Below are 21,184 nucleotides of genomic sequence, written 5' to 3' on the forward strand. Positions count from 1 at the left end.
CGGTGCATCTGATATGTCATTCCATCCTTATTTTTAATGAAATATAGGAATTTTAAGACATTAGGTTTACGAAATCCTCCAATAATGCACACCTAATTAATGAGAATATGTTTGTTCTATAAAACATCAATCATGTAAGCACCTTTGATACCACAACTGTATGGGAATTCCTTTCCCTATCTCTTCTATATCTGGCCATTCATATGAAAACTTACGAACCACTGCATATTATAAGTTTTTGATAATATTGATAACTGCCACCATCCATTAGACCACTGGGACACTATCAATAAATTCAACTGGTCTCGATGGAATAGGAGCAATGTATGTTTGTTTGTTTGTTTGTGTAGGTATGATGCTATTGTTAAGTTTTTTTGGGTAATTAATCATATATGAATGTTAAATTGTTCAAGCTATGCACATGTTTGACATTACTCTTGACTTGGAATGATTTACAAAAAGACTTTATATTATAAAATTTATCTCATGTCATTTTATATACATTTCAAGGACACCAATAATATAATCAAGAAAAGAGAATGGTCAGCTTATACCATGCAATCTGTGAGATTGCCTATCATAGGGTAAATCCCTTTCTTCTACTTTGTGTCTTTGTATGTCAAATCTCAATATTTGATAATTGTGATACTCCTACTTCACTTGCAAATGTGTTTACAGTCAATTTTTAGGAAATTATTATTCAAATTTGCTACAAGAAAATATTTTTCCAAGGACAAATTTTTCATCCAAAGAGGGGAAATGTCTTTCCTCACTTTTTTTTTTTGCTTAGAACGGAGGAATTTTATTTATGATAATTAAGGATCATCCATACAAAAAGGAACTAATCTATATGAAATAGTTCCATCCGCATCTCTTTCAAGAGTTTTAGTAGTAAAGGAAGGAGATGCTACAAAAACATTTAGTTTGTTTTTTAACATAGTTGGATCCTTGGAATTCCCTCCGTGTTTTGCTAGAGTATCAACTAGTCCATTAGCCTCCCTCGGGGCGTATTCCAGCGCTGGATCCTTCATCCGCTGGAGTAATGACCTGCAATCAGCTCGAATATGTGAGTATAAGAAATTCTTACTATATAGGGAGTTTAGCAATACCTGCGAATCAGTTTCCACCGTTGAGAGATTAATATCGGCAAGATTCAGGCCATGTAGTAGAACCAGCAATTCCGCGTGATAGGCACTATCCGCTTTTATTTTACAAGCAAAGCCTATTATCCATTCTCCTAGGTGGTTCCTGATTACCCCTCCAGTACCACCATAAAGGGATTTAGAATCAAAAGATCCATCGATATTTAGTTTAAAATTGCCTTCAGGAGGTTCCAATAGAAAGTGTCCTTTTTTGGTATAGTGGATTGGAGGTAGGTATCACAAATAGCACTTTTTATATGACCCGGTAATTCAAAGGAAATCCTAGAAAAATTCCAGTCATTATTCTCTAGAAGGTGCGAAACAAGTAAGTCTAGGTCCGATTTATTCAAAGGTCCTTGGATTGATTCTCGTAATGTATTTGTTCCTTCCTTCTATCCATTTATCATTCCAAAGGTTGATNCTAGAGACCATACTGTTTAAACATTGATGACATACTAGATTTGTCATACTAATCATGTTTGGAAACTCTTTCGCAAAACTTATCTTTTATCAAAAAGAGATAGTTCTCAACTGCTCAAAACTCTTTTGGAAATCTCAGTTTCCTCTCATCTTAAATGTGAAAACATTTATAAACTTCTTTGGGAATACTTATTCCCTAATAACTTTTGAGAAATGAACTCAACTCTTGACTCTTGACTTAACTCGAAACTCTTGACTTAACTGAAAACTCTTGACTTAACTTTAAACTCTTGACTTAACTGAAACTCGATACTCTTTACTCGACTTGAAACTGTATACTTAACTTGGAACTTGAGCCTTAGAATGAAGTTAAAACGTTCAATGAAGACTCTTGAAAAGCTTGGAGACTTGCTTGGGCTTACTTAACTTCCAAGCTTGACTTCTAATTTCACTTGGCTTCTAACTTCACTTGACTTGGAAACTAACTTCACTTGACTTTGATCCTAACTCACCTTGAATTGGATTATGGATTCAAGGGTAATGATCTCATGTTTACGACACTTCTCATTCTCTTACTCACTTGCTCGAGTCTTGAAACAAGTTACTAGAAATTGAAGACGACTCCTCAAAAAGACTCAAAGGGATTTCCTTAGAATATTCGGAAGAATCCTCAAAACATAACTCTCAACTCTACCTTGAATTTGAATTATGAATTCAAGATTTTGATCATGTTAGGAATGACTTTTAGGTGTTTAGAAGTAGCTTAGAGTAGTTGGAATCGAAAAGGAGTGAATGCGCACTTTAAATGAACTCAAACGGGGCAACCGACGACAACTAGATGGGGCAAGTGACTCTGGCGCCAGCCCCTAAACTTCAAAGGTGAGTTTGGGGCGCTCTGGTAGGCGCGTCGCGCCAGGCCTCCAACCCAGAAATTTCAGCAAATTTATTTTCTCGTTTTCTCACCTTATTTCGCCTAAAATCGAATGGTTTCTTCCCCAAATCACTTAGAATCATTAAAACCCTCAATATATCATAGATTCAACTCAAAAACCCCAACGGAAACATATACCAAACCCACAAGAAACTTCAACAACACAACCACAAACTTCAACCAACACAACCATAAACTTCAACAAGAACAATAACTAACAACTTCAACAACAAATCCAATATTCCCTCAATAATAAAAATGAGTTTTGTGTGTGGGGGAAAGGATCACCCAACATTAAAGACTCATATACCTTAATAGGGATCACCCCCGACGATACCACGACGATCTTCTTGCTTGATCTTCTCTTTCTCTTCTTTTTCTCTTCTTCTTCTTCTCTTCTTCACTCAAAACCCTCACTCTCACTCTTTTAGAATGGAACAAAAATGATCCACAAGTCAGCCTAACACAATAATATAACCAAAGGAATTGGTTAGTGAAAAGACCAAAATGCCCTTAAAATTTCCGGACGGCTTCCCTGCCAACTGCCCAACTTCCAAAGGCCATAACTCACTCCTACAAACTCGGAATCGAGCAAACTCGGTTGTGTTGGAAAGATCATTACACAAGCTTCGCAACCATAACTGGAACTAGTCCTAACTCATTCTGAGCTAGGAGTTACGACTGCTCAAAGTTGGCCAAAAATTCACTGATTTCCATACTTAGCCAAATTTTTCAAAACTTTAAAATTCTTTCCAAAAATGAAAATTTCAAATTCTAAGCCTCTTCAATTACTTCAAAATGTCGGATGTTATAACGGAGACCCGTGAGATTGTTGTTGTTTGACGCGCTGCTGAAGACGTTGCTTCTGGGTCTTTCTTTGTTGAACAAAAAAGCGGGCTGGGTCGGGGGTTGGAGGATGGGTTGGCTGTGTTGGATTGTTGTTGGAAATAATTTGGGAATGCCAAAAGAAATGGGTTGACTGAGGGAATGGGCTGGAAAGGTGGAAAGGGAATCGCTAGTTTGGATTGCTGAATTGGACAAGGCCCAAAACTTTGGTTTTTTGGGATGGGTTGAATAGAATGCTACATTTTGGCCAAAATTAAAATAAGACGAATTAATATAATCACCCAACGAACTTCTTAATTTCAATGAAATAAAATAATAAACTCGATTATAAAGTAATTAATTTAAAAGAGAAACTAATTGTAGTCATAATGGAAACTAAACTAAATTAAAGAATATTCGACTTAAAACGTGAAATCATTTCGAGAAGATTTTCAAATATTGGTAAAATATACTAATTACATATATAATTTATGAAATATATTTATTATCCAAAATATTAGAAAAAAAACCGACAAGAATTACTTAAAATAACCTTGAAACTATTTGAATTTTATAAATCTAACTATTCTAACTCATTTGAAAATTAAGAAGCTCAAAAATTAATTATTATCGGGGAGGGTCAAAATTGGGTGTCAACAACTGTCCCTCAGTTTACTTGGATTGATTTAAGAAATTTGAGGAAAATGAAATTGACAAATCCTATTTCGACCGACCACACCTTCATATTATGGAAAAAGGGTTTTCGGTACGGACTTTAGGAATTATGGCCGAACCCTGGAAATGGGTTTCCTACATATCTCAAGCTATATGAGAATTCAGGTCACTTGTAGTTCGATACGCTTGATTTGATGCATGATTTGAGAAAAAATTCAAAAGTCATCTCGATATCGGATTATGAAGAGACCGAAATGCTTGGGAATAAGATTTGAGAGCGAATGTTGGAATACAATTGATTTTTCAACATTATCCCGCCTACATATCCCTCAACCCAGGGAATCAGGCTGCTTGTAGTTCAACTCAATCGGTTGAAAAGGAGATTTATTATGCAAGATAACCTTTGTTCAGGAGGAGTGAAAAATGAGTCGAGTATGAAAAGGAGGCTTGCAACCTCTTAGCCGTGAATGTGGTGCACTTCACACCCATAATTAAGAACTTACACAGACATAATTTTCAAATCTCTCGGCGCATTTGTCACTCGGATCGGAAAGCCGCTTCCAGTAGAGACCAAAAATTTTCGGAAGCGAAACTAAAACTGACAAACCTAAGAAAAACCCACATGCCTTCTGATAGGGGTGTGGTTTGATTGTGGTGGAAGTCGCTCCTCTGCTCACGTCCTAAGAGTTTGACACTCCTCTTTGGACTATGTCCCAGTTCGCTGCTAAGAAAAAGTTCCATGTTGTGCTGCATCCTTTTTGATGTCGTCCGCACATGTGGTTTGTTTTGGAGATTTATTCTTTCGGATGCTCTCGACAAAGACTGAGAGAAAACTCATTAGTATAAAAATGCAATTCAAAGGGGAGATAATGTCTTTTACTATGTTGACACTTAATTGTTCTCCTTGACCATTTGACGTCAGCTCTATCGAGTTTGATGTGAAGCAAATAAAGCTTGTGTCTCATATTTGCAATATAATCTTCAATGTACTCTGCATGTGATGTCAAAGTAATAAAAATAGGCCGATGTAATATGTTGATAGTTCTTTTGATGTCGTTGTTGCAAAGAAAAATGATGTAGCCGATGTCGATCTTCTTTTGATAGACGAATCTTTCTCACGATGCGTGAATCTTTTTCCCGCGATTTATGAATCTCTTTTTGCTATGCATGAATCTTCTCTGGCAATGCATGAATCCTTTTCCCGCTATGCATGAATCTTCTCTTGCAATGCATGACTTTTCTGGGATGCATGATTTCTTCCTCTTGCAATGCATGACTTTCTTCTCTTGCAATGCATGACTTCTCCGCGATACATGATTTCTTTCTCTTGCAATGCGTAATTTCTTCTCTCGATGCATGATTCTTCTCTTGCAATGCATGAATCTTTTCCTTTGCAGTGCATAATTCTTTCTCCGCGATGCATGAATCTCTTTCGCAATGCATGAATCTTCTCTTGCAATGCATGAATCTCTTTTCTCGCGATGCATGACTTTTTCCCGCGATGCATGAATCTTTCTCTTGCAATGCATGATTTCTTTTGATGACGTCGTCCCCGGTACCGAACGAAGATAATGCTTCACTGAGCAACATAGGTGATCTTCTAGGGTATTTTTTGGGTGGCGGTATCGTCTCAATTGACAATATAAATAAAAATAACCCTCGGAGTAGTGGTATCATCTCATTTGACAATACGATATAATTGACTCTCCGGGTAGTGATATCATCTCAATTGATAATATAAATAAAAATGACCCTTGGAGTAGTGGTATTATATCATTTGACAATACGATATAAATGACTCTCCGGGTAGTGATATCGTCTCAATCGACAATATAAATAACAATGACTCTCGGAGTAGTGATATCATCTCATTTGACAATACGATATAAATGACTCTCCGGGTAGTGATATCATCTCATTCGACAATACAATATAAATAACCTTCAGGGTAGGAAGATTATCATATCTAATAATATAATGCAGATAAATGTCTTCCAGGTATTTTTAGTTGCTGGAAAATAATAATATTGCTCTCTTTGTGGCTTTCGTTCATTCCATCTCTGAACATAATTGTACGTTCATTATGGACTTCGCCTTGTTGGGAATTGAACGAAATAATGTTATTCATATTCCAAGATCTTTGATATAAGCAACATAAAATGTTTCCTGCATCCACAGAAAAATTGTCAATTTTGGGGAGTTATTCGCCCTTTTGACTTCTCCATATTCATTGAATGGTGGAATATGCTGATTTTGAGGTAAACCTATAAACCTGCACCCACAGAAAAATTGTTAGTTTTTTACAAAATGAACTGATCTGTGTCGATCTCTTCGATTGTCTGCTCCTTGTCTTGCTATCTCCGGTTGATTTCTCCGATCTCCCGCTTCTTGATAGATAAGACAAAATATTTTTATGCAAAAATAATTAAAACATGAAGGAAAAGCTTATAAGGAAAATAGATTTTCAAAAGTAATGTTTGGAAAAAGTCACTGTCAAGTGTCATGTCACGTCAAGCTTAATGAACACCTTTGGAGTGATGTCTCGAGATCTATCTGATTACTCGTTGGGAAGTATTCAAAGTTGTTCTAAACTGCCAATAAACTCAGTTGAAATTTTTGAGGTCATTCTCAAAAATTTCTGTCCCAGTTAACTGTCTTGGTGTATCTTTAACCGTTGGTGATCAAATCACGAAATTTTTGAGATCTCCTCAAAAATTCTGTCACAGTTGCGAATCTCAAAGTAACTTCAGTCTTGACTTTGTTGGAGAGATCCTCTTCTTGAGAATTTTTGAGTCCCTCCCAAAAATTCTGTCCCAGTTTCTATTGTAAAGGAAAAATAGAAATCTTACGTGAGATATGACTGAGCCCTTGTGATGCCTACGTATCCCGTTGAGGCAGAAATCAGGTCAAACGTAGTTCTCCTCTTTAAAGATTAACAAAAATAGGAAATTTACAAAGAAACCAACCGAGGCCGACATAGGCCACCTACATATCTCATTCTTGAGAATGCAGGTCGAACGTAGTTCAAATACAAAGAAAAATATTAAAAGGGGATAAAGGGGTGACCGAGGCCGACATAAGCCGCCTACGTATCTCATTCTTGAGAATTCAGGTCAGACGTAGTTCATTACTAAGGGGATACAATTTTTAAATGAAGCGATTACAAGCAAATAGAACGATTACAAGGAAATGACAGAAAGTACGAACTGAGACTTTACACATAGTATCTCTTGACAGCATCTAAGTTGATCGATTTCGACCATTCGGTGCCATCCATCTCCGACAGGACCAAGGCATCTCCAGACAACACTTTGCGAACCATGTAGGGTCCTTGCCAATTTGGTGCAAATTTCCCTTTGTACTCATCCTGATGAGGGAAAATGCGTTTAAGGACCAACTGACCAACCTCAAACATTCTGGCTCTTACTTTCTTGTGGAAAGCACGAATCATTCTCTGTCGATATAGTTGTCCATGACAAAAATCAACCATTCTCTTTTCATCAATCAATGTTAACTGTTCAATCCGCTTGCAAACCCATTTAGCATCACTCAATTCAGCTTCCTGGATGATTCTCAATGAAGGTATTTCAACTTCTACCGGAATAACTGCTTCTGTTCCATATACTAGCAAATATGGAGTAGCTCCAATTGATGTTCTGACAGTCGTTCGGTAGCCCAACAGAACGATTATCAATCATTTTCCTCAAAATCTTCTTTATGTTCTTGTTGGCGGCTTCTACCGCTCCATTCATTTTGGGACGATAGGCGGTTGAGTTCCGGTGAATAATCTTGAACTGCTCACATATCTCTCTCATCAAGTGGCTGTTGAGATTTGCTCCGTTATTAGTAATGATGGATTTTGAAACTCCAAACCTACATATCAAATTGTTGCGAACAAAATCAGCTACAACTTTCTTGGTCACCGACTTAAACGAAGCTGCTTCCACCCACTTGGTGAAATAGTCAATGACAACCAAAATGAATCTGTGTCCGTTAGAGGCAACTGGCTCTATTGGACCAATGACGTCCATGCCCCAAGCTACAAACGGCCAAGGTGAACTCATAGCATTGAGTTTGTGAGGTGGCACTCGAATCAAATCACCATGCACTTGACATTTGTGACATTTCTGCACAAACTTGCAACAATCATGTTCCATAGCCATCCAAAAATAGCCGGCTCGAAGGGCCTTTTTCGATAAAGTGAGTCCATTCATATGAGTACCACAAACTCCGGCATATATCTGTTCAAGAAGGTTAGCAGCTTCACTAGCATCCACGCATCTGAAAAGACCTAAATTTGTAGTTCTCCTATAAAGGATTTCCCACTTGCAAAAAAATTGAGGGCCATACGGCGTATCGACTTCTTCTGATTGAATGTTGGATTCTCAGGATAAGTCCCGTCCTCTAAATACTTCTTGAGGTCAAAATACTAAGGCAAACCATCTGGTTCCGCTTCGACGTGTGAACAATGAACAGACTGTTCTTTTACCTCTATATCCACTGGATCAATATAACTTGTATCCGGATGCTTAATCATTGATGAGATGGTAGCAAGAGCATCGGCCAACTCATTCTGTGTCCTGGGAGTGTGTCTGAACTCAATCTTGCGAAATCTCTTGCACAACTTTTGTATATACCGCATATACGGTGTGATCTTTGGGTTTTTCACGGCCCATTCCCCTTGAACCTAATGAATCAGCAAATCTGAATCTCCAATAACCAACAACTCATGAACATTCATATTAATTGCCATTTTCAGACCGAGGATGCAATCTTCATACTCAGCCATGTTGTTCGTGTATTCAAATCGGAGTTTAGCCGCCATAGGATAGTGCTGACCGGTTTCTGACACTAAGACTGCTCCGATACCTTTCCCTTGATGATTTGCCGCTCCATCAAAGAACACTCTCCAACCAGGGTACACTTCAGAAATAAGTCTTGAGAGGTTCATACTCTTCATCAACTGGATTCTCTGCAAGATGATCTGCCAAGGCTTATGCCTTTATCACCTTCTGAGTCACATACACGATGTCAAACTCACTCAAAAACATTTGCCATTTAGCCAATTTCCCGATCGGTACTGCTTTCTGGAAAATATACTTCAACGGGTCCATCCTGGAAATAAGGTATGTCGTATAAGAAGAAAAATAATGTCTCAACTTTCGAGCGATCCAAGTCAAAGCACAACATGTTCTCTCCAAAAGAGTGTAACGAGCCTCATATGGAGTGAACTTTTTGCTTAAGTAATAAATGACTCGCTCTTTCTTCCCAGTTTCATCATGTTGACCAAGCACGCAACCCAATGCATTATCTGAGACCGACAAATATAGCAATAACGGACTCCCTTCTTGTGGAGGGATCAACACCGGTGGATTGGACAAATAGTTCTTGATGGTATCAAAAGCATTTTGACATTCTCCGGTCCACTTGGTCGAGACATCTTTTTTCAACAACTTGAAGATGGGCTCACACACCACAGTGGATTGAGCTATAAATCGACTGATGTAGTTCAACCTTCCCAGGAAACTCATCACCTCTTTCTTGGTCTTCGGAGGAGGTAATTCCTAGATCGCCTTGATCTTGGAAGGGTCAAGCTCAATGCCTCTCCTGCTGACTATAAATCCCAACAACTTGCCAGCTGGCACTCCAAAAACACATTTGGCAGGATTTAACTTCAAATTGTATCGACGCAAGCGATCAAAAAATTTCCTCAAGTGAGTTAAGTGATCCGAACTCTCGCGGGACTTGATTATGACATCATATACATACACCTCGATCTCCTCGTGAATCATATCGTGAAAGATGGTCGTCATGGCCCTCATGTAAGTAGCACTGGCATTCTTGAGACCAAAAGGCATCACCCGATAATGATATACACCCCAAGGCGTGATGAAAGCTGTCTTTTCTGCATCTTCTTCGTCCATCAGGATTTGGTGGTAACCCGCATAACAATCCCCAAATGACTGCATCTCATGCTTAGCACAATTATCAATGAGAATGTGAATATTTGGTAATGGAAAATTATCTTTCGGGCTAGCTTTGTTGAGATTTCTGTAGTCGACAAAAATTCTGATCTTTCCGTCTTTCTTGGCAACCGGAACAACATTGGCTAACCAAGTCGGATATTGCGTCACTTCCACTACTTGAGACTTGATCTGTTTTGTAATCTCCTTTTTGATCTTCAAACTCAACTCAGGCTTGAACTTCCGAGTCTTTTGTTTTACTGGACTGAAATCTGTATTGATCGGCAACTTGTGGGACACCATATTTGTGCTCAGCCCTGACATGTCTTTATAAGACCAGGCAAATACATCATTGTACTTCCTGAGCAAACGAACCAGGTCTCTCTTTTGGGCTTCAGTCAGATGGACATTGACTCTGACTTCTTTGACACATTCCTCATCTCCGAGATTCACAGTTTCAGTTTCTTCAAGATTTGGCTTGTGTTGATTTTCGAATTGTCGAAACTCTTCAGCAACATGTTCGGGAACCTCATTTTCTTCTCCGTATTCCTCGCACTCATCATCACCTGCCTCATTTTGTTCACTCGGTTCATGACATGATATGACATTGATAGGTTTTAAATTATTATTACTGAAATCATAAACAAACAAAGTTAGGAAAGTAAAATATAAACAGATAAGTAAACAAATTTTTTATAAAAGAGGCTTTCATTTAAATTGAAAAGCAAGAACGAACTTTGGCCGTGGCCAAGGGCCATTTTGCCTTTTTAAACATCACAAGGGAATTTAAAAATTTCAAACAATTAAAACTGCATAAAGGGTGGGTCTCGGGCCTCTTCCGGACTACCACCGATTTTTTAAAAACAAACAAAGACACATGTCTTTTCTACCAAGCTGCATGGGAAATCAGGAGCTGTGTGGAGGTCCAATTCTGCAATTGCTCCTCAGGATCTGCATCACGGATGCCTGATGTCCCAGCCTTTTCCTCGAAGACCGCATTAATCTCCTAAAAAAGGCCCTAAATTCCTTCCTCGAGACCACCATCATTTACATTTTCTCGTACTCGAAATGAGTGCTACAGATGAGGAATTGGCCTGGCCAATGCTTGATCAACACTCTTGTTCTTCCTCTCTACTTCATCAGCCTCTATGGGGACATACCCCAAACCAAACTTTGCTCCTTTGGCGGGAATTTGGATAGGCTCGACGATTCCTTGGAAATACTTTCCCAATCCAAAACTTGGTTCGAAACCATTTTGGAGCATAACAGTAGCAATCATCTTGTACATGGTAGGCATAAGAGGTTGTGGAGCCAAGTCATCACCGGTGGCATTTACCAGCTCCACCGTGTAGAAATCACAACCTCGAGAGACATCATCAACGATTGATGCATACCCATTGGAATGACTCCCTTCACCATAAATGACCAATTCCTTGTCCTTCCAAACAAACTTCATTAGTTGGTGAAGGGTAGAAGACACAGCCCCAGCCATATGAATAAACGGTCTTCCCAGAAGCAAGTTGTAACTGGTGTTGATATCCAACACCTGGAACTCCACATTAAAATCCGCAGGATCCACATTAATATCCAAGTTTACCGCACCCAATGTGTCTCTTTACACTCCATCAAAGGCCCTCATATTGACTTGGTTCTAGTGAAGCTTTCCCAAGTCGAATTTCAGTTGCCTTAGAGTCAAAAGTGGGAAAATATTAAGATCGGATCCGTCATCGACCAAGACACGATTAATTATCTTGTCTCGATAGATATATGTGACGTGCAGAGGTTTGTTGTGCATCCTCCCTTCAAAGGGCAGCTCTTTGTTACAAAAACTGATTCGGTGTCCTTATATGACCTGGTTTATCATGGTTGCTAAATTGTCACTGTTAGTACCCACAGACACATAAGTATCATCCAAAGCCCTCATTAGAGCCTGTCTATGCAAATGTGAACTCATCAATAAGGCCCACACAGAGATCTGAGCCGGCGTCTTCTCTGAATGCTTCACAATCGAATAATCTTTCGACTGCATTTTTCTCCAGAATTCTTTGGCCTCGGCTTCACTGATCGGCCTCTTTGTTTGGCCCTTCTTCTGCCCTCCTTGGGCCAATTCTTCCGGTGTGTAGCACCTGCCAGATCTGGTCATGCCTTGAATAACAGCCGTTTCAATCAAAAATTTTGGTTGGGTAAGAGTTTCTCGTGGCACCAAGGCAACAACCTTCTCGGGTGTCAGAATCACAAACTCTTTCTTTTCTCTGATGCTCAACGAAGCCACAGCCTTTTTCAGTTCATCAGGAGCAATCGAAACTATTGCCTTCAGTCATCATCTGTCTCTATCATATTGATATTAACGCCTCCATGATTCAGCAAAGGATTACTATTGACATTGGACGCGACCGTCTGAAGAGAGACCACTTTCTGGTCAATTAGGTCTTGGATCTTATGTTTCAGGTTGATACAGTCCTCGATATCATGTCCAACACTGTTGGAGTGATACGCGCACCTCTGATCAGTTTTGTAAAACTTTGAGCTAGTGTTAACCGGCTTGAGCCCCATTGGATAATATATTCTGTTGCAGTTAATTGCTCGAACAACTTTGTTCGGCTTTCAATAAACGAAGTGAAAATTCTAGCAGACTTCTTCTCAAATCTAGGACAGGAGGGATCGTAATTGCCTTGTTGAGAGGGAGGCGTTTGGCGATAATTTGGAGCATTCAGACGGGGGGCTTGATATCTGGGATATGAGTTGGTTTGATAATTTAGTTATGGAGCTTGGTAGTTCGAGGGGGTATTTTGGTAAAGTGGAGCTGGAGTTTGGTACATTGGGGGAGGCGTTTGATAATTCGTTTGAACGTTGGCACAGTTGGGGGCGACATTTCGGTAGTAATGAGATGGAGTCTGGTAAACTGGAGGGGGAGTTTGGTAGATGGTAGGGGGAGTTTGGTAGCTAGGAGGGGGAGTATTTTGATAACTGGGAGAAGGGGTATTTTGGTAACTAGGGGGAGGGATACTTTGGTAATCAACCTGTGCATAACAAGCCGGGTATGAACTCTGTGAAGGTCGAGAACGACCTTGGTATGATGAGGATTTCCTTGGGGTCTTCTTCCCTTCATAAGAGATAGATGACACATTCTCTCTTTTCTTCTTCAACAAGCCCGAAGATCCGGGCGGGGCAGCAACACGGGCAATCTTCTCGGTTCTCAATCCATATTCGATAGTCTCACCTACCTTGACTATCTCAGCAAATTTTGCTCCAACGAGCAACATAATTTTGTCATAATAATCGAGCTCCTGCACCCGCACAAACACTTCGACAATTTCCTTTTCTGACATAGGAGGTCTAACTCTAGCTGCCTCATTTCGCCATCTATATGTGAATTCTCTATAACTTTCGGTCGGCTTCTGCTTCATCTTCTCCAAGCAGTAACGATCAGGAACAATCTCCACACTGTAGGCGAATCGTTCTATGAAATCCTTCGCCAGAGCGTTCTAGCTAGACCACTGTCTCGTTTCATGAGACGTAAACCATTGTAGAGCCTCTCCGCTGAGATTTCGGCTAAAGAGCTGCATTAACAAAGCTTTGTCTCTCCCAACTCCCACGAGTTGGTCGAAGTAGGCCCTCAGGTGTGCTAAGGGGTTCCCCGTTCCTCTGAAGATGTCGAATTTTGGCACCTTAAACCCCTCCAGAAGGTCTAAATTCGGATGAATGCACAGGTCTTCGTAAGTCAACCCGGTGACCTCAGGAATGCAATTCAATTCCTTCATGGCTTTTCTAATTTCCTCCTTCATATCTATCTTGGCGGTCTCTTCCTTCGACCTCCACTCTCTCTCCCTCTCCTCATAATGGTCGAGCTCCGAAGCATGGGTGTCATGCTCGTTGGGGACTGGTATTTGGAAATCGGTTTTTTGCGGTAGTGGCGGAGCAATAGAGGGACTCTGGCCATTTAAAGGGGCGCGATAGTTTTGGAGAAAAGTCTGGGGGTTGGTGTACTGGTTTTGGTGAAGGAGGGAAGTGCGTGGGTTATTAGCGTTTTGGCTGTGGGGGGTAGGCCAGTTTGGTGGTTTGCGTTAGGGGGAGGGAGTGGTGCTTAGAGGTTGGTATTTTGAGGAGGGGGTGGTGTTTGGTAAGAGGCTGAGGCGTAATGAGGGTTTTGGGTGGTAAGGTCAATGACGGAGGGATTACGAGCAGGACTTGAAGGTGGGTTATGAGCTTGTTCCTCGTTATGAAGGGGAATTTGAGCCGGAGGTCTTCCGTTTGGTTGAGCGTTGACAACAAAAATCGGAGAAGGAAAATCTTGTTTTTTTTGCATCTTGACCCTCATTTCAGCAATTTGTTACATCAACTGCAGGATCAGTTCATTCTGATCGGCAAGGACGGCTGAGCCACCATGACATCAGTAAGGCCGGTTTCTTCGTTGTTATCGCCCATTGCTGCTTTTCCCTTTTGTGAACTTTGACTAGGGAAGGAATCTGTAGGACCTTTAGATCTAGTGAAATAAGGATGATCGGCCAGTGTATCAACACAAATCAGTTCTAACTACCTGTAGAGAAAAACAACTCAAAGGCAAATCTGTCAGTATTAGTTCTGGATGAATAATGCAAGATATCACATAGAAAGCAGATAAACACATAAAAGTTGCTTCGTTTGAGGACACGTTAACCCACGAGTAATGGGGACTGATTTTTTGAACAAGCAGGAATTCACCTGTTTTATTTTGGGGCTAGTGACTCAGAAAGGCTAAATTGCGTTGAGCTAAGGTCTTCTTGTTGCATCTTCTGGCATCTGTTGATTTGAACTCAATGTTTCCTTGTAGAATGAAAGAGGGGGAAAAGAAAATTTGAAAAAGATAGGGGCCGGGCCTTGAAAGGCGGCCTACGTATCTCCCAAGGAGAATTCAGGCCCTACGTAGTTCGATTACAGATGAAATTTTCATTTTCATTCATTTCTGGTGATTACAAGGAAAGTGAAAAGCAAATAAGAAAGCTCCTAAAAGATAAATGGTGCCTTCACCGAAGCTCCTTCCTCTGACTGTTGTATTAGCCACGGGGGACAAATTCAACTTGAATCTTTCCCATGTTGACGAGGGATTCCACGTCATAGAGAAACCTGAGGCACCTTCTAATGTTGTGATCTATGGCATCATGATAAGGGCAGGGTTTCCAGATCTCAATTCCAACGGGATTGATTGCTTCGTCATCCTTTCTGACAGAGGCCAAGACTTCTTTTTGAACTAACAAACTGTTGATATCCAGCAACCTTTTCTTGAAAGGCGTGAAGTAGTGATAATAAAACAAAGTGTGCTCAGTGACCGACATACTAGGCTCCTGTTGGTCACAGGTAAGGACGGTGTTCCCACCCCACATATACGGGATCTCCCCAAGGTTGATCAGGTTGCAGATTGCTTACTTAAGCTCCACACATTCCTCTACAGTATGTCCTCTTTGGTTCGGGTGGTAGGCACATGTCTTTTGAGAGCTTTCATGCCCAAACCCAAATTGGTTCCTTCGAGAGGCTTCAGCATACCTGGCGCCTTAAGGTGCTCGTAAATGAGAGCACACGGCACGACTCTTGCCCCCACGCTATGTGTCCGCTCATAAGCCGGGAGAGTGATCTTTTGGTCCCCTCCTTTCGAACGTCCCAAGAAGGGAGGCATGTAGATGATTTCCTCATCGACATCTTCTTCAGTAGCTCCAGGGTGAGTGTCTTCTGGACCACTATTGGCTTCTTGATTGAAGAAAGAGCATTTCCCGCGTATTTTCTGAAGTCTCATAGTTATGTCATTCTTGAAGGCGTCATGTTCCTTCCGCACAACAATTGTCTTTTTACTTATAACATCGCATTTGGTCATCTTTGATGCCAATTTCGCGTCTAGTGCCACATTTGCTGCTTGTGCGACCGTGGTGGCAAACTCCACTTCTATTCTCATTTCTTTGGTTTCTTGGATCTCTCGCCTGAGCCGCTGCAATTCCATCCTCAAATCCTCCTCGGTTAGCTCTATGTCGATTCTTTTGCCTTTCTCCATCTTAGCAGCAATTACACCTTTCCTGAGATGATAGAGTAATATTTTAAGATTTGGTATTGGGTTTTTACTTTTGGCTGAGAAACTCAAGACTCATGGAATTTTGGTCGGACATTTGGTAGTGACTTGTATTTGGTATTGGGGAATTTTTCAGAAAATTTTCGAAAATGAGTGAGCTAAAAATGTCCTCATTCAAAGCAACAATATCACATAAACAGTTAAAGCACATAAATATATATCGCGCGTCCTAAACAAGTAAGGGGCCCTTTTGCGCCAAGGGTAGGCCTAGTGTACTCGAAAGATGTATGTGTAGAATTGAACCATTTTGTTACCCAAAGCAAATTTCGCATATAAAATGATATTCAAGGAGCGAAAATAAGCAAGGGAAGTAGGGAATAAACGAAAAAAGCACAAAGGAAAGGCCCACACAGGGGTCATTTGAAAAGAGTACCAAAATACTAGAAAGGCAAGCCCACACAGGGGCAAATAACAATAAGTACAGATAGAAAACCCACGCAGGGGCGAAAGCCGCTAAGATGTTCCCGACGGCCCCGCCTCTGATCTGCTCCTCTTGTTCTGTGCCATGAGATGTTGAAGCCTCTATTGAATCATTAGCAAGTATCCTTTGCTCTGGCGTTCTTTCTCTTCCCAGTCTTCGAGACACATTCTGCCTTTCTTATCTCCAATCCACAAGTTAAGCTATCCTAAATCGCTTTTCAAGCTTTCTAATTCTTGAGTTACGCTCTCGAGGGCGTACTTATCCTCATCTTGCTTTCGGAGAAATTCCTCGTGCATTTCCTGGGCTTCTCTTCTTACCTCTCTTAGTTCTATCAAGGCTTTGGACTCTTTGTCCTCTACACTGCGGTAAATGTTCGTAACTGAGAAGGAGATACCCTGTATATTGCGCTTCAACCAAGCTTTGTAAGTTTCATCGTACCCCACATTAAATCTATCTGGTGTCCTTATTCATTCGCACCGCTTTTTTCTATTCTCTCAGCATCTCTAAAGCCTCAGACACTCTATCATCCCCAATGTCGAACACATAAATATGGTAGTATGCTTCTGGGGGGTGTAGTTTGTCTTCTTCCGAACTGCCTTAGGACCCGGATGGGCGCATATGGGCGAATACCTCGAATACCTGGCAGAAGAAGCACAAGTTGTCTGTCGCCCCGTACTATGGCATCTTTCGAGATGAAACGGTCGAACATCCACTGGTTGTTTCTTCTCTCAACTCAGAAAAAATTTGAGTCCATCTTTTTCTGGTTCTTCTTTTTTCTAAGTCTGCCCAGAACAACATGTCATTCAAACTCTTAAGAGCGTTATGCTCATCGAGGGTATGGAGTTCTTGAGTTTCGTGTCTCTTCACCAAGTGACTCATTATCCACCATTGAAGAAGAAGGTTGCAACCCTGAAAGTAACGATGCCCTTCCTTGCATTTCCCCAAAGCACGGTACATGTCGAAAAAGATGATAGGTGCGATAGGATAATACTTTACTTGCCCTTGGTTCAGATGCCTGTGGAACAGAGTGTGCGCAAACATTATCACTCGGGTGTTGATACTGAGGCTCGGGCTGTGTGGGAAAACCATGGTGTCTAATAGTGCGATGGTAAATGCCAAAGGTCTGATCCCGTCCCATTTTCTGAAAGTGACCCTGAACTCTTGGTTGTAGTTCGCATAAAAGCTCGCATCCCCGAATCTAACATAGAGATCCATGAAAGAAACACTAGAACCTTCGGCCCAGTAAGCACAATCCTTTCTTAATCCGAGCCAGTTTACAATATCCTCGAGGGTAGGCTTGTTAGGGATTAAGATGTTTTCCCATTTTCTCACTTTTCCTTTAAACCCTTTACCGACTGTGTCTATTCCGTCTCGAATTTCCTCAATTGTCGGGGTGATTTCCATGGTCCCAAATCAGAACACCATTTTCTCGTTGTCCCAATAACCTGTGAGTACTTCTATCAGCTTGGGCCACCCAACCATATTGATGGGTTATGCTAAGGCTCTTATATATTTGTTGAGTGTCCTTTTGTGAACCACAGTGAGGTTGTTGTACCACATCTTGAGTAGAACCGAGGATTCCACTACCATGTCGAATTTGGGGAATCGATCCATACCTACAAAATAAAGCACGGTTAAGATTCCCTCCCCTAAATAGGCAACACTTAGGTTTCCACACATACATCTTTCAATTGTCAAATAATATGATATGTCGTTAGGTCGTGGACCTTGGATATGATTTTGGCGGTTTTACTAATGGACTTAATACGCCTCGGGTATTAAGCCGTCTTAGGCTAATTCTTAGATTTGGATTTGGTTTCGCTCTACTCTAGGTTGACTAGAATTGGTAGAGAAATGACGGTTACCCGAGTCGGACAAACAACGGGGTGAAGTCTAATAAACGACGTTGGATGACCACAAGCCAACTATTCATTTATTACTTCCAAAGAATTCAACTTGTGTGTTTTCTGAAGGACAGCCGTGGTAAGCCATGTAACCGCCTTTTTTCCTAATACAATCTATTTGCTGTTTGGCAAAATCGGGTGCCATGAATGCCACAATTCAGTATAAGTGATAAATAAAACAAGTAGTTAGGACCATTTTAAAGGAGAAACAGAAAAATGTCGCAATATTATTTAAATGAAGTATTTTGTAAACTTACTCATTTATTTATTTATTTTAAAGTCGTCTAAGAAGCGGCTAATTTAGTTAGGTGATTAATTCAAAATGGGTGTCTTTTGGGAATTCGAAATTTTCGACCCTAAGATTAACGACACAGACTAACAAGCAAAACAAACACAGTGAAGTAAACAGGGAAAGAGGGTTGGACCCAAATCTGATTTCTGTCCGCCTGGACCAGTATTTGGGCCCATTTTGGTTTGAGTCACCTGCACCTGTCATGTATTAATGTAACAGAAATACTTTTCTTTGGGCTTTAGGCCCAATTTTCACTTGTCCTAAATTCTAACAAAATAAAAAAACATAATGACTAAATGGGCTTAGGCTCAATAATAAAATACAATTTCTTAAAGAAGAGTGAGCCTCTTTAAGCCCATTTTCTCTTCTTCTTTTTTTGTATACACTGGGTGTATACTAGTGTATACAATCTCGTATCAGCTCCAAACCCTGTTCGTTGATTTTTGTAGCTAGCTGACTCGAAAAGAAAGAGTTTGAGCCTTTACGGCTCTCTCGCAGTGCAAGGAGAAAAAGTAGAGTCCAAGGGGATTCGGACGGTATCACATGCAACAAAATAATGATAGGGATTAGTATTTCGAAAAATAGCATCTCAAAGATATATCTGAATGACCATGAAGATTTATCGGTTGCAAAATAATAAGCGCATCGAAGTGAGTACAACACTCAAGCTAAACAAATTTATTAAATTAAAGACAACATGACAAAATAAATAGCAGTGGTTATGAGTTCAAAATCAAGTAATAGTTATGGCTCTCAATCTAAAACAATTACTGATCAAGTCCAATAACCCTTGCATACTATATGCCAATGAATGACTTAGCGAAGTTGATAATTCAATATTGAAACAGATATAAATAAAAGAATCGATCTCATATCGATATGAATGGATATTCCTACATGCATCATCAACCACATAAAGCCATAGACAAAAGCACTTATCAATGTCAACATCACACAACTTGCTATGCTGATATTCGTCCAAGATTAACTATATAATTAAATCTACAAAAACAAGCAACAGTGAACAAATTCAAAGAAAATACATACTAGACATGAGTACTCATTGAAACAAAACAAGTTATTGTTTTATCATAAGTAGTCAAATAGTCAACTACATGTTGTCAGTAAGCAATTTGAAACAAAACTTTCATTTTTAAAACATATAAAGGGACAATAAAAAATAATAATCATCGGCCAACATGATTAAGATTTGGAAAATGAAAAAAAGAAAAAAAAGCAAAGAAATTGGATTTTTTTTTAATACCAACTCAACCTATCAATATAAACATTTCTGGCCGAAAACTGAATGGCATGAAGACACCACTTAATCTAAACTAGTCATGTTAGGCAGTAAGACCAAATGGCATATAGATAAAACTAAGCGATTAGAATAAGCACGCGGCTATACCATATATACTAAACATATCAATCGACCTTTTAAAACTAACTTAAACATTGATGACCCTAAATATGATATAACTGACGCTTAAGCATAGCATGGACTAGATAATGCATCAAAATGTAATCAAACGAAGAAATAGAGAAACGATCATACGAGACAAAACTTAGCAGAACCTTAAAACGGTATTATGACTAATCCATAGCAACAAGCGAAAAAAGAAAACATGCGCTTCATGTTAACAATACCAACAACCCAACGACGACTAACTAGTGAACAACCAACAGAGTAGCGATTTTTTTTCCCTAAACATTTAAAAAACAAAACAGAGCAAGAGATGGAGAGAAAAGCTATCGAAGAGAAGGTTACCTTTTTTGGGCAGCGAACAGAGGACAAACGAGCCAAAGATGCGAGCTTCCACCACCACAAGCTTGGACCTCGAAAAATCCCAATAAACAAGCACAGCGAATAACAACAGAAAGGATAAAAAATGGTCCTCCTTGCTATTTTTGTATCTCTTATATATCTATATTTTCCTATATTATTTTCGCTCTATGTATGTATATCGATAAAAACTCCACCCTTTTTCCAATCTTTTCCCCTTTTCTTGACTCAAAATTTCTGATCCTTTTCAATTTTTTCCCCCGCCTCCCACAGTGAACAGAAGCAAAATATATAGCAAGGAACTAGGATTCGGAAATTTTAGGGGGGAAAAGGGATGATCTTCGGATTCAAGGCCCATTCCCAATTCAAACTCGAATCCTTTCATCATTCAAGCTAAACATCTTTTCTCACAATTTTTGCCCTATTCCAAAAGAGGAAAGGGCGAGATGGAGAGCTATGATCGATCGAGTGTACCCGCTGTTTGACGTGGCCTCATCTCGCAGCTGCAAGGATGAATTTCGCAGCTGTTGCAGGTGCCTTTTACTGCTGTTGCAGCGAGGAGCGGATGTCACGCCCCGAGCCTACACCCTGGGCGGGACCGACACTCGGAGACCATTGCTGGCCCCAAGCGAACCCTTGGCCTGACTTTCTTAACTCGGCGGAAACTTATCTCAAAAGCATAACTCAATGCAATGAAAGGTTATAAAACAACCAACGGATAAAATCTGGCCAAA

At 40.1% G+C, this 21,184-nt stretch overlaps 1 pseudogene; it reads right to left on the bottom strand.

Annotated features, from left to right (window-relative positions):
• Positions 1-990: 990 nt before the first annotated feature.
• On the bottom strand, positions 991-11,235 carry LOC125877587 (uncharacterized; annotated as a pseudogene).
• Positions 11,236-21,184: the final 9,949 nt, after the last annotated feature.

Source organism: Solanum stenotomum, chromosome 9 (genome assembly GCF_019186545.1).
Source record: "Solanum stenotomum isolate F172 chromosome 9, ASM1918654v1, whole genome shotgun sequence".
Lineage (NCBI taxonomy): Eukaryota > Viridiplantae > Streptophyta > Magnoliopsida > Solanales > Solanaceae > Solanum > Solanum stenotomum.